Source organism: Urocitellus parryii, chromosome 9, assembly GCF_045843805.1.
Source record: "Urocitellus parryii isolate mUroPar1 chromosome 9, mUroPar1.hap1, whole genome shotgun sequence".
Taxonomy (NCBI): domain Eukaryota; kingdom Metazoa; phylum Chordata; class Mammalia; order Rodentia; family Sciuridae; genus Urocitellus; species Urocitellus parryii.
Window position 1 is genome coordinate 141,093,875 of NC_135539.1, and position 16,241 is coordinate 141,110,115.

At 44.5% G+C, this 16,241-nt stretch overlaps 1 protein-coding gene across 1 annotated transcript in view; it reads right to left on the bottom strand.

Annotated features, from left to right (window-relative positions):
- Nucleotides 1–8,632, bottom strand: part of LOC113177007 (flavin containing dimethylaniline monoxygenase 4) — a 31,389-nt gene extending 22,757 nt beyond the window's left edge. Inside the window, exon 1 of the mRNA XM_077802379.1 lies at nucleotides 8,432–8,632. The gene's annotated coding sequence lies outside the window, so the exon portion shown is untranslated. The remainder of the gene's footprint in view (nucleotides 1–8,431) is intronic.
- Between the last annotated feature and the right edge of the window lie 7,609 nt (nucleotides 8,633–16,241).

The window sequence follows — 16,241 nt, forward strand, 5'->3', positions numbered from 1 at the left end:
CATGAAGAAAGCTTATACCCTGGGCCGGCATTAAAAGAGCAAATACTGGGCTGGGGCTGGGGCTCAGTGCTAGCACGTGTGAGGCCCTGGGTTCGCTCCTCAGCACCGCATAAAAATAAATAAATAGAAATAAAGGCATTGTCTCCATCTTCAACTAAAAAAAATCTTTTTAAAAAAGAGCAAATATGAAGGTTCCTGGGGTTCAGGGAGGACTTGGGAATGTCCTTCAGAAATGTCCTGTAGGAAGTTTATTCAAAGAAATATTCAGAGAAAGCTTCCCAAATCCAGAGAAGGATACAAATGTTCAAGACAGGAAGGTCAAAGTCAACCAGTCAAATTTAACTCACCCAAGTTTACCCCAAGACATTTTATAATCAAGCCCACTCAAGCAAAACCTAAAGAGAAGTTTCTCAAGACACATGGGGTGCCCCAGTTCATCTGACAGCTGGCTTCGCAGGAGAAACCTTGTAAGCCAGGAGCTAGTGGCATGATATTTTCATAGTACTGAAGAAAAAAAAAAAAAAACAGAAATCCAAAACAAACCAAAAATAATGTAAAATAATAATACACTACTCGAGTATTCACTTAATCACCAACAAAGATTATCGGAGAGGGAAAAATAAAGAAAGGTACTACAAAAAAACTAGAAAACAAGTCACACAGTGGTTCTAGTACCACACTTACCTGTAAGTAATTACCATAAAGGGAAATGTATTAAATTCCTCAATTAAAAGACAAAGTGACCAGATGGACACAAAAGTAAGACCCAACTCTGTTGCTTACAAGAAACTCACTTCCCCTCTGAGGACACTCATGGACAGACAGTGAAAGGATGTAATAAGATGTGCTGTGCAAGTGGAAGCTAAAAGAAGGCAGGAGCGGCCAGACCGATATCAGATAAACTAGACTGTAAATCAGTCAAAAGAGATGAGGTCAACACATAATGATAAAGAGGTCAATTCAGCATAAAGAAAAAACAATTCTAAATATATGTGCTCCTCATATCAGAGCACCCAGATTTATAAAACATGTATTAGTATACCTAGAGAGAGAGAGAGTCAGACAGACCGACAGACACACAGAGAGACGGACTCCAGAAGAACCATGGTTGAGGACTTTAACTCCCCAACTTTCATCAATGATCATCCAGACAGAAAATCAACAAAGAAATAGAGTCAAACTATCCTACACCAAATAGACCTAAAAGACACCTAGAGACCACTCTATCCAACAGATGATGGATACACACTTTTTTCTCATCAGTGCATGGAACATTCTAGAGAACAGATCACATGATAGGTCATAAAAAAGTCTCAAAAATAAAAAAAAATGAGATCATATACAGTATTCTTTTGACCAAAATACAATAAAGCTACAAATCAATAACAAGAAAAACTTTGGGAACTATACAAATACATGGAAATTACTTTAGATCAACTGAGCCACAGTCCCAGCTAAACATTTCTTGAAACAAATGAAAATGGAGATACAACATACCAAAACCTATGAGATAACAGCAAAAGCAAAAGTTTTTAGCAATCAATGTCCACATCAAAAAAGTAGAAAGATCTTAAACAACCTATCGCTGCATCTCAAAGAACTAGAAAAACAAGAACAAACTAACCCAAAATCAGTAGAAGGAAAGAAATAATAAAGATCAGAGCAGAAATGAATGAGTCAGACACTAAAAAGCAATACATACGATTAATGAATCAAAGAGCTGGCTCTTCGAAGATAAAAAAAATAGACAAACCCTCAGCTATAACTAAGAAGAGCAGAGAAAGGACTGAAAGTCAGTGATGGAGAGGGAGACATTACAACCGACACCACAGAAATACAAAGATATTAGTGATTTTTAAGAACAACTATGTGCCAACAAATTTGATAATCTATAAGAAATGGATAAATTCCTAGGTAAAAATCTTACCAAGACTGAAACATGAATAAATAGAAAACGTGAACAAACCAATACCAAGTAATGAGATTGTATCAGTAATACAAAGCTTCTCATCAAGGAGAAGCCCACAACCAGTTGGCTTCACTGCTGATTTTTTATGTTTTTGGTACTAGACATTTAGCTCAGGAGTATTTAACCAGTAATGTACATCCCTGACCCATTTTTTAAAAAAATTTGAGACAGGATCTTTCTAAATTGCTTTGAGCCTCACTAAATTGCTAAGGCTGACTTTGAACTTGTGCTCCTCCTGCCTCAGCCTCTCGAGCTGCTGGGATGACAGGCATGTGCCACTGTACCCGGCTTTACTGCTGAATTCCACCAAGCATTTAAAGATGTAAAACAATAGAAGAAGAAAGAATTCTTCCAAAGACATTTGATGAGCCTGGGATTATCCTGACACCCAAATCTGACAAGGACACAATAATAATGACCACCACCACTACCACCACCATCCCCCCCAAAAGAAAAAAAGCTCTAGGCCAGTATCCTTGATGACCATATATGCAAAAAAAATCCTCCATAAAATTCTAGCAAACCAAATATAACAGCATATTAAAAAGATTATGCACCATGACCAAGTGGGATTAATCCCTGGAATGCAAGGATGGTTCATTATATTCAAATGTGATTATGGAAAATGGATCAATAAAATTCAACATCTTTTCATGATAAAAATGCTAAATGAATTAGGCACATAAGGAATGTACCTCTGCACAATGAAGACCATTTATAATAAGCCAACAGTTGACATTATATTGCATGGGAAAAAGATGAAAACTTTTCAAGATCTGAAACAAGACAAGGATGCCTGTTTTACCATCCTCTTCCACATAGTGCTGGAAGTCCTAGCCAGGGCAGTCAGTCAGAGAAAAAAACAAAGGGCATCCAAGTTGGAAAAAATGTCAAATTATCACTGTTTGCATAATTTGATTTTTTTAAAAAAATTTTTTAGTTGTCAGTGGACCTTTATTTTATTTATGTATATGTGCTGCTAAGGATTGAACCCAGGGTCTCACACATGCTAGGCAAGCACTCTACCACTGAGCCACAACCCTACCCCAGATGACATGATTTTATATACAGAAAATTCCAAAAAACACAACCAGAAATGATTAGAACTAATAAATGAGTTCACCAAAGTTGTAAGATATAAAATCACCTACAAAAATCATTAATGTTACTATTTGTCAATGACAGACTATCTGATACAGAAATCAAGAAAACCATCCAATGTACATAGCTGCAAAAAGAAATCAAATACCTAGGAATACATTTAACCAAAGAGGTGAAAAATCTCTATGATGAAAATTATAAATCATTAATGAAAGAAATTGAAGGGAACCTAAAAAAGTGGAAAGATATTTTATTTCAGGGATTGGAAGAATCAATAGTTTTAAAATGTTCGTACTACCCAAGGTGATTTATAAATTCAATGAAATTCATATTAAAATGCCGATGATTCCAGGTACTGTGGCACACACATGTAATCCCAGTGGCTTGGGAGGTTGAAGCAGGAGGATGGCAAGTTCAAGGCCAACCTCAGCAACTTAGGGAGGCCCTAAATAGTGAGACCCTGTCTAAAAATAAAAAAATAAAAAGGGCTGGGGATGTGGCTCAGTGGTAAAGTGCCCTGGGTTCAATCCCCAGTACCCAAAATTAAACAAACCAACCAACCAGTCACTGCTCCAAACAATGGTGTTCTTCACAGGGCAGGAAAAAAGGCAATTCTAAATTTCTATGGAACCACACAAAACCTTGAAGTCAAAGCCATTTTGAGCCAAAAGAACCAAGCAGCATATAGAATACTACCTGACTTCAACATGTACTGGTCATCAACAGCATGGGATTGACATGAAAGCAGACATGTGGAAGAATGTGGAAGGTAATACGCAGCCTAGAAGTAAAGCCATGCTTTTATAGCCATCCAGTTTTCAACCAAGGGGCTAAGAACACATACGGGAGGAAGGATAGTCCTTTCACTAAATGGTGCTGGGAAAATTAAGAGATCCACATGCAGAAGAGAGAAGCTAGACCCCCGTCTTGTACCAGTTACTGAGATCCGTGCAAAATGGATTAACACTTCAGCGTGAGTAAGATCTGGCTATGAGGCTCCTAGAAAAAATCCTGGGGGGTGGTGCGGCATGCTTCAAGACATTGGCGCAGGCAAGGATTTTTTTTTACAAGACCCAAGAGCACAGGATATGAAAGCAAAACCAGACAAATGGTATTACATAAACCTAAAAACTGCACTTGGAAGGAACCAATCAACATAATGCAGAGACAACCTGCAGAGTGGGAGAAGACCTCTGTAATGTGTACATCTGACAAGGGGTTGATATCCAGAATGTGTAAGAGAATCTATAAGGAACTCCAAAAGCTCAGTAGCAAAAACACCCCCAAATGAACCAATTAAAAATGGGCAATAGACCTAAATAGACATTTCTCAAAAGAAGACATGCAGATGACCAAGAGGTAGATGAACAAATGCTCAACATCACTAACTCTAAGGAAAATGCAAATCAAAATCACAATATCACCTCACCCCACTCTTGAGATAGAATGGCTAAATATCCAAAAGACTAAAGACAGGGGCTGGGATTGTGGCTCAGAGGTAGAGCACTTGCCTAGCATGTGTGAAGCACTGGGTTCAATCCTCAGCACCACATAAGAATAAAATAAAGGTATTATGTCCACCTATAACTAACTAACTAACTATATATATATATATATATATATATATAATAGTTAATTATATATTTCAAGACTAAAGACAGTACATCTGGTGAGAATGTGCACACTGTTGGGAATGTCAACCAGCATAGCTTTATGGAAAACAGTATGCAGTTCTTAAAAAAAATAAAGCTAAGTCTGCCGTATGACCCAGCACTCCCACTGCAGGGCATACATCCAAAGAGAATGAGATCAGTACCTTGAAGAGACAGCCACACTCCCATGTTCTTCGGGGCACTATTGTGATAGCCAAGAAATGGAAACAAGTGTCCACCAACTGACAAATGGAAAGTGTGGCATATATACACAATGGGATACCTCTCCTCCACAAGAATAATGAAGTCCTTTTATTTGCAGGAGGGCGGATAGCAATGGAGATCATTATGCAGAAAGACAAGTCTCACTCCTGTGGACTGGTGGGGATCCTTAACCCTGTGCAGAGGCAGGACTGATGGACATACTGGAGAACAGAATCCCCTGGAGAGCCATATGGGCCATTTTGGAGTCCAAGGTGAGGTCAAGTGGACACGAGGAGGCTTGTGCTTGTCAGGGGCACTGGAGCGGGGGTGGCCGGGGTTCAGTGCAGCTTTCTCGCCTCCCTCAGGTAACCAGTTACTCCAGTAACCCAGGTTCACGTCGCGATGAGGCTCTCGACACGTCTAGTGGACTTAGTCGCAAGGGTTGTTTTTCCCTGCAATTTCCTTGGCCAGTTCAGAAAACACACAAGCAGTCATTGAGACCTCCACGTATTTAACTGCTTTACAAAATACTCTCATTTGCTTTTGCCTTTGAAGATAGGATACTTTTTGAGTTGGGATCTGGCTAGGTATCCTCTGTGTGATTTTGTAGTCGTGTGCCACTTGCCACAGTGGTGTCTGGCTTGGTAGTGGGGGGTGGGCGAGAGAGCAGATAGTCATCGAGCGGCAGAGCAACCCGGGGGGAAAGCAGGCATCCTCCTCAGCATAAGCAGAGGCTGCCCTGCTAAGGAGATGCAGAGTCCACTCCACACATGGGTCTCTTTCCCTGAGGCCAGGAAGTGCCCGTGACGTTGGCCAGACAGCCTGAGGGGTCCTGTGACTTGCAGGACCTCTTGCCCTAGGCTCAGGTTTGTGCTGACACTTGGCATGGGCCTGGGGAGTTTGCCCCTGTGGTCCTTGAACTTGCCTCCTCATCAGATCAGAAGCTCCAGGCACACACGCAATGTCTCTTCTGTATTGTGGAGAGCAAGGAAGGCACCTGGGCCACAGACCCTTAGACTCAACTGGTTCTGGCAGATTCATGGACTCGCAGTGAGAATCAGAGGGACTTCCTGGGGTTGCCTGTTACAAATTTATTGGTTGTTCTGCCCTTCATAAGGTTGCGATCTCCATAACCAGCTCATTATCTGTTGCGAAACTTACTCCTCTTTCAGACTCTTGGTTTATTTGGGAGAGCCAAGTAGGCTGCAAGGAGAGTGGACTTTTGAAGTCAGTAGGATGGGTCTGAACTTTGTCTCTGCTGCTGACTTGACATATGAACCTTTAAAAACTACAGAATCACTCTTACCTACATTATTTGTAAGATTGGAAAAATATCTAAGCGAAAGGACTGTGTATTAGACAAGGTGATATCATTTACACAAAAGTGCCTAGCATAAAATATTTACTCAGTGTTCATTATCATCTCTCTCCCTCTCTCCCTCCCTCCTTTCTCCCCAGAAAAGACAGCTCAGACAGAAGAAATTCATCAACACACTTGGAAACAAAGAGACAAACACTGTGGATCACTTTGGGTCCACCAGCTTCTAACAGGAAATAAATGGCCTCTACCAAAAAGAAACTGGATTTTCTTTTTTTCTTGGGGGGGGGGTACCATGGATTGAACTCAGGGGCACTTGACCACTGAGCCACATCCCCAGCCCTATTTTATATTTATTTAGAGACAGGGTCTCACTGAGTTGCTTAGCACCTCACTTTTTGCTGAGGCTGGCTTTGAACTCATGATCCTCCTGCCTTAGCCTCCTGAACTGCTGGATTACAGGCATGAAACTGCTAGGCTCCTGGGTGAAAGTCTGGCACTGGTAGATCTCTGCTGTGCTCTGACATTAACAACACACGCAAAAGTAGTCATTTATTGAATTGGTAAAGTGAGAAATACACTGAACTGAATAGACAGGTGGCAAATGAATTCATTCAACAGGTGTGCCCTGGGTACCCAAGTGTAGGGCCCCAAACAACGGGACTCAGTGATTACATAAAAGCAATAAAGTCTTATAAATCAACAAAAACCAAACAACAACAAAAAAGCCACAGTGACAGCCCTCACAGAGACACTGCCGGGTGGAGAAAGGATGACAGTCAAACAGGGCATGTGAAGGCCTGTGACAGCAGCATGCTCTGGGTACGAAGCTTGCAGGCCCTGGGACACAACAGGACTGGGCAGGATCATGTGTCTGTTAAAGGTTGACTAGAGAACTTACTGATGGCCAAAAAATTAGGGACTTGTATTTTTTAAAATTAACTCGTATTTACAAACTATACAGTTTTGAGTAGGGGCAGTCCTTTCAAAATATACTTTAGGTCAGTTTGGGAAGGTCACCAACAAACCTGAAATAAGAGGTCTGAGCTCTGCTGGGCTTCGGCCTCTCACCAGCTGATGGGACCTGGCACAGAACAGCAGATCTCTGTGTGCCATGGTTTTCACATTTGTAAAAAAACAAAAAAACAATTTTCTCTTTCTTCCTTTCCAGCTTGAAATGATTGTTTTTTTTTTTTGTGTGTGTGTGTGTGTGTGTGTGTCTGAAAACCAGGTAAAGAGTTCCCCCAAATCTACCCAGAAACAAACCGCACGTGAACTCCCAAGGGAGGGAGTGCCAGGTCTGGAGAGCCCGGAGGTGCCGCAGCGGGACCCTGTGCCTGAAGGCTGCTTGTCCTTTGGCGGAAAGCAGCCCTGCTTTTTGTTTTATTTTCATTTTTAAAAATTTAAAAATTTGTTCTCATTAGTTACACATGAGAGTCGAGTGCATTTTGACACACTGTTCACAAAGGGAGCACCACTTCCCTTGCTCTGGCTGGACCTGGTGCAGTCACCGGGGCGTGTCATCACAGGTGTGTACAGGTAACGATGTCCTCCCATCCCTGCGTCCTTCCCTTCCCAGCCCCTCCCTCCCCTGATGCCCCTTGGCACCATCCCAAGTTCCTCCCTTCTCCCCACCTCCCACTATGGATCAGCATCTGCTTATCAGAGAAGACACTTGGCCTTTGGGTTCTGCAGTCCTGCTTTCTGAACTGGACCTTTGTCCAGAAGGAATCTGCACCCCATACTACCCCCCAGCTCTCATCTTCTGGGACATGGAGAGATGTGGGTGGTTTGCACACCGTGTCGTGTGTGGGCCTTGGGATCTCATCAGCTGCGTTTCTCCTCCTGGGCACCATGAGCTCACAGATTCCCCGCCGCCACCTGTGGAGGGTCTCGGTTTCCAGAGCCTGGCTCTGCTGTCCTTCCCAAGAGGAAATCAGAGGCAAGCTGGACTCCGGCAGTCCGGGACTCTGTTCTTCTCAGGGACAACTCCTTCCCACCCCCAACGTGACCCTGGTCTCCCGACCACTGCCCTGGGCTTCCTGACTTCCTAACTGAGCTGCTGTGACCTGCACCCAGAGGCTCCAGTCACCCACCTCCCCAGCGAACGGGCTTGGCAAGGACAGCGTCCCCCGCAAACGCAGCTTCTGTAAACATTTCCCCTAAAAACAAGCCCCGGACACTTACCTCGTTCCAGGGAGCAGACGCTCCGAGCCGAAGGCCCAAGAGGGTGTCCCTCTCTCCCCCTCTCTCTGAAACCCAAGTTACTGGTCCTAAGAGGAGACCTAAGGCTGATTTGATCACAGCCCTCTCTGCCTCAAAGCCAAGCCACTGGCCTCTCAGGCTGGTGACAGCAGGAAGCGTTCGCACTAAAGAGTTGGTGGGGACCGGAGCTCGGGCCTGCGCGGCCCTGGGGGCTGGGCGACGGTGAGAGCGGCCTTCGGATTGGAGGGAGGCAGGCGCGCTGGGCCTCGGGCGCCGGCAGGGGGCGCCAGACAGCCCTCCGCCCAACCAACTGGGCACAAACTTCTCACCCTGACTCCTAACTTGGCCTCTTGGAGCATCGGGTGCGGTCGAAAAAGATAGAGCAATTTAGGTGACCTGCATCAAGAGGCTCCGATCAGGTTGTTCCACGGCTGGCGCTTCCCGACTCCCTGAGTGTGATTTTAAAATTGAGGATTCACCAGGAGTTCCAGCGGCATCATCCTTCAGATTGGGTCAGCAGAGGGAGCTGGTGAGGTGTGTCTGGGAAAGCCTAAGACAACCTTCAGACCTCCACTCAGTCAAGAGGAACAGGAGGACCACAGTGGAGGTACCCCGCATTCCTGTTCTCTCCACCCAGGGCTGGGAACCTAGCATTGCAGACCGTCTTAGGTCTTGTGTCTGGGGACATTTCCCCACACAGTCCTCTAGAAGTAGGCAAGAAGTGGGTCAGATAGAGTCTGACTGGAAGCAGCACCTGTGGATTTAGTTTAGATAAATGTTGCCAATCTCACGAGGCTTTAGGCTCAACAGAAGCTGCAGATCCAGGTGTTAATCTGTTGGTAAAAAATTAATTTTTTTCTTTTGCAAAATATAAAGAGACAGTTGAAATTGTTGAAGAACCTGTTTCATTAAGGAACAACAATGTATAAAAGAGGTTACCACCCACACATGCTCCCCCCCACCTCCATGCTCTGCCCCCCACCGCTCCCCCCCCCCCACACCCCGATGGCTCTTGCCAAACCATCTGAAACTAATCTGGAAACATCGGTGCCATCCAGATGCTTCAGCCAGGGTCTCACAAGCAAGGGCACATGCCCTGCCAATCATATTGTCAGTTCCACACTCCATGTAAGAAAGTCTATATAAATTTAATATACAGTCCAACATATAGTCTACCTTAAAATTCCTCCACAAAATGCAGAATGTCCAAAGCGTCCTAGTGGTGTGCTGGAGTTGGCTTGTAGTGAGAGAATGTATACACCTCTTCCAACTCTGAGTTTGAGAATATCAAGACACTTTGGTCACCGTCAGAAAACTTACACAATGAAAATTGGCAAATGGGCTGGTTGGGTGCCTGCACTCTGAGCCAGTCTTAAACATTTACCAGCACCCTCACCTTTTTTTTTTTTTTTTTTTTAGAAACAACTGTGCACATTTAAAGTACACGATTTGATGAGTCTATTAGGACTGAATACAAACATGAAACCAAAAAGGTAATGAACAAGAAAGGTAATGAACGTAATCATCACCTTCAAAAGTTTCCTCTGTGTGTGTGTGTGTTGGGGGCAGGGGGGGTTAAGAATACATAACAGGAGATCTTCCATCTTAATTGTTGAAGCACACAATACTGTATTATTAGTTGCCTCTGTGTTCTATAGCTGATCTCCTGAGCTTTTTCATCTTTCATTTTGAAAGAGTCTGACCACTCTCCATTCCCTCCCACTCTCAGCCCCTGCCAACTGCCCTTCTCTCTGCTTCTATGAATTCAACTCTGTTAGATAGTTTATGTGAGTAGAATCATGCTGTGTCTGTCTGTGTGCGACTAGCCGATTTTGCATAGCATAATCTCCTCCCAGCTCATCCATGTCCTACTTAAGGCAGAATTTCCTTTTTTCAGGCTTATAATGTTCTGTGGTGTGTATATTTCACATTTTCTTTAACCATTCATCTGTTGATGGGCATTGGTTCACCATATTTAGCTATTGTGAACAATGCTACAAGGAAGGGGAGAGTGGAGGTGTGAGACCTTGGTTTCAGTTTTCCTGCATGTACACCCCAAAGTGAGATTGGTGCATCATATACATCATACTTTTGGTTTTTTGAGGACTTTTCACATTGTTTTCTGTAATAACTCACCATCTTGTATTCCTACCAGGAGCATGGCCGTCTTCTCATCCTTCCTGGTGTGTGTAGCTTTGTTTATGATAATAGCTATCCTGTCAGGTGTGGGGTGATAAATCCTTGTGGTTTTAATTGCATTACCTAACAATTAGTGCTGTTGAACACCTTTACCTCTTGGTCATTTGTGTGTTTTATTTGGAGAATGTTAAGTCCTTTGCCAATTTTAGAATCAGTTATTTGGTTTTGACTTCTGACCTCTTCTCAGATATGTGGTTCGCGGTCTTTCTCCCTCCCACAGGCTGCCTTTCCTTTGCAGTATGCAGGACGTGTAGTGTGGTGGAATTCCACTTGTCTGGCTTTGCTTTTGCTGCCTGTTCTTTTGGTACCTGTTATGGTTTGGAAGTGAGGTGTTTCCTAAAAGCTCCTGCTCATGCAGGAATGCTCAGAGGTGAAATGACTGGTCTGTGAGAGCTGACACCTGATCAACCCGTCCTAGTTCGAATGGGCTGACTGGTGGTACCTGTGGACAGGTGGGGCGTGGCTGAGGAGGTGGTCACTGGGGGCTGTCCTGAGGCTATGCCCAGCTTGGCCTCTGGAGGTGCATCTTCCCTGTGACCCTTCCCACCTGTGCTTCCTGACCCCACCATGAGCTGAGCAGCTCCTCTACTGGGTCCTTTCCCCACGTTTGCTGTTTTGCTTTGGGCCCAGAGCAATGGAGTCAGCCATCTATGGACTGAGACCTCTGAAACCATGAGCCTCAGATAAACGTATCCTCCTCTAACTCATTCTTTTCAGGTATTTTGGTTACAGCAAAGCCAAAGTTGGCCAATACAGTGTCATAGCCCAAATTTCATTGCCAAGACCAGTGTCAAGAAGGATATAATGAGAAGTTGGCTGTTTGCACGTAGATTGCTTTGGGAAGTGTGGATATTTTAGCAATATTAAGTCTTCTAGCCCATGTTTACATTTAATTATTTAAGCTGTTTTAGTCGATGTTTCTGTATGGTGTAAGATAAAGGCATTCTTTTGCATGAGGATTTCCAGTTTCTTGGCCGTATTTATTAAAGAGGCTCCTTCCTGTTGTATATGCTTGGCACTCTTATCAGACGACCATGTGTTTGTGGGTTTGTTTTGGGAACTGCATCCTGTTCTGTTGGTCTCTATGTCTGCCTTTATGCCAGCACCACATTGTTTTAATTACTAGAGTGTCATAGTATCATTTTAAACCAGGAAGTGTGATATCTACAGTTTCCTTCTTTCTCAAGATTGCCTTGGCTATTTGCGGTGTTTTGTGGTTCCATGAGAATTCTAGATTGTTTTCTTTTCTATCTCTCTAATCCAGGAAGAGTGTCTCACTGTTAGGTAGCAGTTTAATAATGAGCAGTGAAACATGAACCAATAGCAAAGCAAGGCGCAGAGTTTCTCTGAAATGCCTTTTTTTTTTTTTTTTTACACATTGGACAGGCAAAGGCTGCAGAAGGTGGACTCTGGTTCTCCTGGTGAACACCAGACAGTTATCAGTTTGGAAGCAGAAAAGTTTCCTGGTCGTTCTCTGCTTGGAGACATGTACTCTGTCTGGAGATTGTGCTTATTAACCTACAATAAAATTTGCTTGCTTGATTTTCATGGGACACAAGAACTGAGGTCTGAATGGTCAGCTCCCACTCTTCTGTGACACCCAACTTGGTGCCTAGACTCAGATTGACAGCGCCCTCTGCAGGAAGGTGCTTGCAGTTCACCTGTTCACCTCTGGGTTTTGGCTGAGGCTGCGCCCAGCTTGGCCTCTGTTGCCTTCCTTTGGCCTTGGACTTCTCTGTGAACTCTTTCCTCTGCCACCATTCCCTCCGTGTGTCACACCTACGATCTGCCTGCCCTTATCATCTTGTTGCATTTACTCAACTTCATGGCAGTCAGTGACCACATTGGCACCTTGTGTTTTCCACTCACAAACTTAGGCTCCCTTTACTCTCTAGCTCCTTTTTTTTTTCCCCTTTTGATTTTTTTCTGGCATCTTTCTTCCCACTGCTGCACTGAATAGAAGTGGCAAGAGTGGGCACCTTGTCCTGTTCCCTAGGTTAGAGGGATAGCTTTCAGCTCTGCACCATTGTGTACTCTCCCATGGGCTGTCTCAATATGGCCTTTGGTAAGTTGAATTAAATTCCTTCTACACTTAGTTTTTGGGAGTTTATTTTATTTTAGTCAGAAAAAGGTGTTAAATTTTTTAAAAGCGTGTCCTCCGTCTATTGAGATGATTCTATGATTTTTATCCTTCAGAGTTAGAGAATGATCCAGGAGAAAGGGGACATGTAGTGTTTTACCTTAATTGATTCTTTATGTTGAGCCTGAGAATGGAGTAAAGTTTATAGATTGCATTTGGCTGTGTGGTCTCTCTAGTCTTCCTTATTCTGCCACAGTTCTCCAGCTTCCAGAGAGTCCAGGCTAAGAGTGGTCAGTATGTTCCAGTTTGATAGTTCTGGAACTATTCTCCAATAGCCTTTTCACTAAAGTCCTTATTTCTGCTTGTTCCCCCGTAATTCATTCTCCAGAATGATCTAAGTTGTAAAGTAGAGCTCAGCCCTCTGACATCTAAGATGTTGAGTGAAGGGATCTGTTCTCAGAGTTAGAGAATGATCCAGTAGAAAGGGGGCAGTCTGCTTGAGGGGACAATTATCTGAGCAAAGTTCTTGGGAAGTGTGGAAGTTCGGGATCCATAGCCCAAGTGCAGGGATGGGGCTTGTGGACACAGGTGGCCTGAACTCACTATCAGGAGTGTATGGGCACAGCAGCAGGTGGACCCAGAGATGTGGAGGTGGAAATCTCTTGATATTCTCTGCTAACTGAGAGTGGGGTGGGAGGGAGTGGTATAGGTGTGTGGGGAGAGGAGAGAGACCTGGGAGTGAAGGGATTAGGGGAACCTGGCAGGATTTGGGGCAGCAGGGTAGACTGGAGTCCAGGAGTGACCAGTTAGGGTGCTGAGTGCTTTTCTTCTACCTAAGGGCAGATGCTCAGAGGGAGGTTTGAAGAAGCTAGAAAGGTGGATTTTGACCAGAGCTGGAGTTCTGACATGCAAATATGAATGAATGAAAGGGGACAATGGAGTTGGGAGAGTAAGTGGATTTGCCATTAGCTGAACTGAGGGTGATCTCTCTGAGACAGCTGACCCCATCCTCAGCTCCAAGCCTAGGTGTTTGGGTCTCAGGTGAGTCCCAGCTCCCTTGCAAATGATTGCCTTAGGAGAAGACACCGAAGCTACTGAGGATGTAAGATGCAAGGAGAGATTCACTAGAGACTTCAGTGTGTGTGTGTGTGTGTGTGTGTGTGTGTGTGTGTGTAAAAGCTGAGCTGATGTAACAAAATAAATAATACAATGGCTCAAATAAGATAAAAATTCCTTCTGTCATGCAACAGCTTGACTAGTCTAGGGCCATAAAGCTACTTTGCGACCTGGGCTGTTCAGGAACCTTGTTCCTTCTATTTGGGTTGCTCTGTCATTTTTCAGGACTTTGTCCTTTTCTGCATGATTAACACTGGATTGCTGCCATGACCATGATGTAGCTCACACAGAAGAGAAAGCAAGGGCTATGTTACATACCTTATTTCTATTCACATTCCCTTTGCAAGACTGGGGCCATGTGATCCTATTAGTGCAAAGGAGGCTGGGAAATGCAGTCACTAGCGAGGTGGCACGTGACCAGGAGGAAGGGATAAACACACCTTTGGATACCTGGAAAAGCTCTAGAAGTTCTTTTTCTCTCTTCTGAGGATTGTGGTCTGGGATTTTGGAAGCTGGCCTCTTATGCTGAGCATAGGGCTGCTCCAGGGATAAGGGCAGACCCATGGAATCATGGAAGCCACTGGTTAAGTCAACGTGAAGCTCTGTGAGGCAGGAGGTACTGGGGCTGCCATGCTGTGAAGGGAACACTGGCTTGGTAAAGGCCGTGGCTTGGTCCAGGTCACACAGGTAACAATGGCAGAGCGCCTGATCCTGAGCTCTGGGCCTGGTGCTCTAGCCCCTCCCCAGGGGGCATACCAAGAGGTCAAGAACACTGGTGTGCAAGAAGGTAGGTTCAGTGCCAAAGGCTGGTCAGCAGGGGTACTATTTGTATACGTTAAAAAGAGCTTCAGAAAATATAAAATTATCCTTGGAGATAAAATGCCTTCTGATTTAAAGGGTGTGCAAGAAAGTCTGCAAAGCCAAGGTGTTCTTTACATTTCTCTTTTGTTAGATTTCTGGGCAATAAGTAATTTAGTTGTGTTTTTTCTTTCTGGGATTATTTATTTAAATTTAAAATCCGAATGCCATGTTTTTGCAGCACTGTGGAGTGAACCAGGCCTTGTGCCTGCGGGGCAAGTGCTCTACCACTGCACTACACCCTCAGGCCTGATGCTGCTCTCCAGTATGACAAAATGGGGTGGTTTCTAGGCTGGGAATTCGATTCTATCAGGTCTGTTTTATACTTTGACTGTAAAGTAGGCCTAGTATAGTCGTAGTCCAGAAAAGGGAGGGGAAACAGGGGAAAGATGTATGTGGTGTGCACAGACAGGGAACCGTGAAATCTGGGATACGGCAGGAAAGAGTGCACTGAGAGTCAGGGGTTCACACAGGCCCACAGAGCAGGAAATGAGAGAAACACAGGTGCTCCTGAGGACTCTTCTGAGGTCACTGCTAAGTATTCTGAAGTAGTTTGTCTTCAATGACAGAGAGCCCTGGATGTGAGTTCTGGAGGCTGTCGTCCCCCTGTTACCTGTTTACCTGGACAAATCAGCGGACAGCTTTTTGTCTGAATTTTCTTATTAAGTTTTGTAAGATACTTGCCTCCCCAACCCCATACTTATTATCGTGAGGACTAAAGGGGAGAATGGACGATACTTATTAATTTTAACTATGGCTTAGGATGTGCAACATTACAATTACCCCTTTATAGAATGTTTTTTTTTTTTTTTTTTAGTGCTGTTGAAATCAATGAAGACAGACCTGGCTAAGCAAGATGTTCGGCCCCTGCCTCTAGTTTCTGGCATAGATTCAAAGGCGGGCAGAGGAGTTTTCATAATGAAGAACAGAGAAGGCTTCTGATGTCCCCTTCTGGAGGTTGCTGGCATGGGGTGGCTCAGCAGAAGTGAGACAGCATGTGGAACTGGTGTGGGGAGCTTATCGGGTTTTGTTGGGTGCTCCTGCTCTGGAAGTGAAGCCAGAATCAGACAGGCAGTCAGTGTAGATAGGTAAATGGAGTCAGGTCGGATCAAGGAGGCCAATTTTGAGTGAGTCTGGGAAGTTGGAGACTGTCCCCTGAGGGATGAAAATGTTAATCCCTTGAGACCCCTTCCTCCACCCTTATCAAGAGCCTGCCCCTGCCCCAACCTGCTTCCAAGGTAACCTGTCCCAGGAATAGCCCCTCCCTAGAGGGAGCTCTAAGGTTGCTAATGTGTCCTGCTCCATCCTGCCCTACCCCTTCAGCCCACCTGTCTCCCACCTTTTGGTCATCCTGAGGTGAGGTTTGTCATCCAAGCCCATTAATGAGGCCAAGGGAAGGCAAAGCCTTCTCTGACCAGCATCACGTGTTCGTCAGCTGTAGCCCAGGGGTGGGCAGGCTGGGTTAGCAAAGCACTGACTGGCTCTTTGCTTTTGCTCCTCTTTTTCTGTCCCTGCTAGCTCTCATTCCTAGGCTGCTTG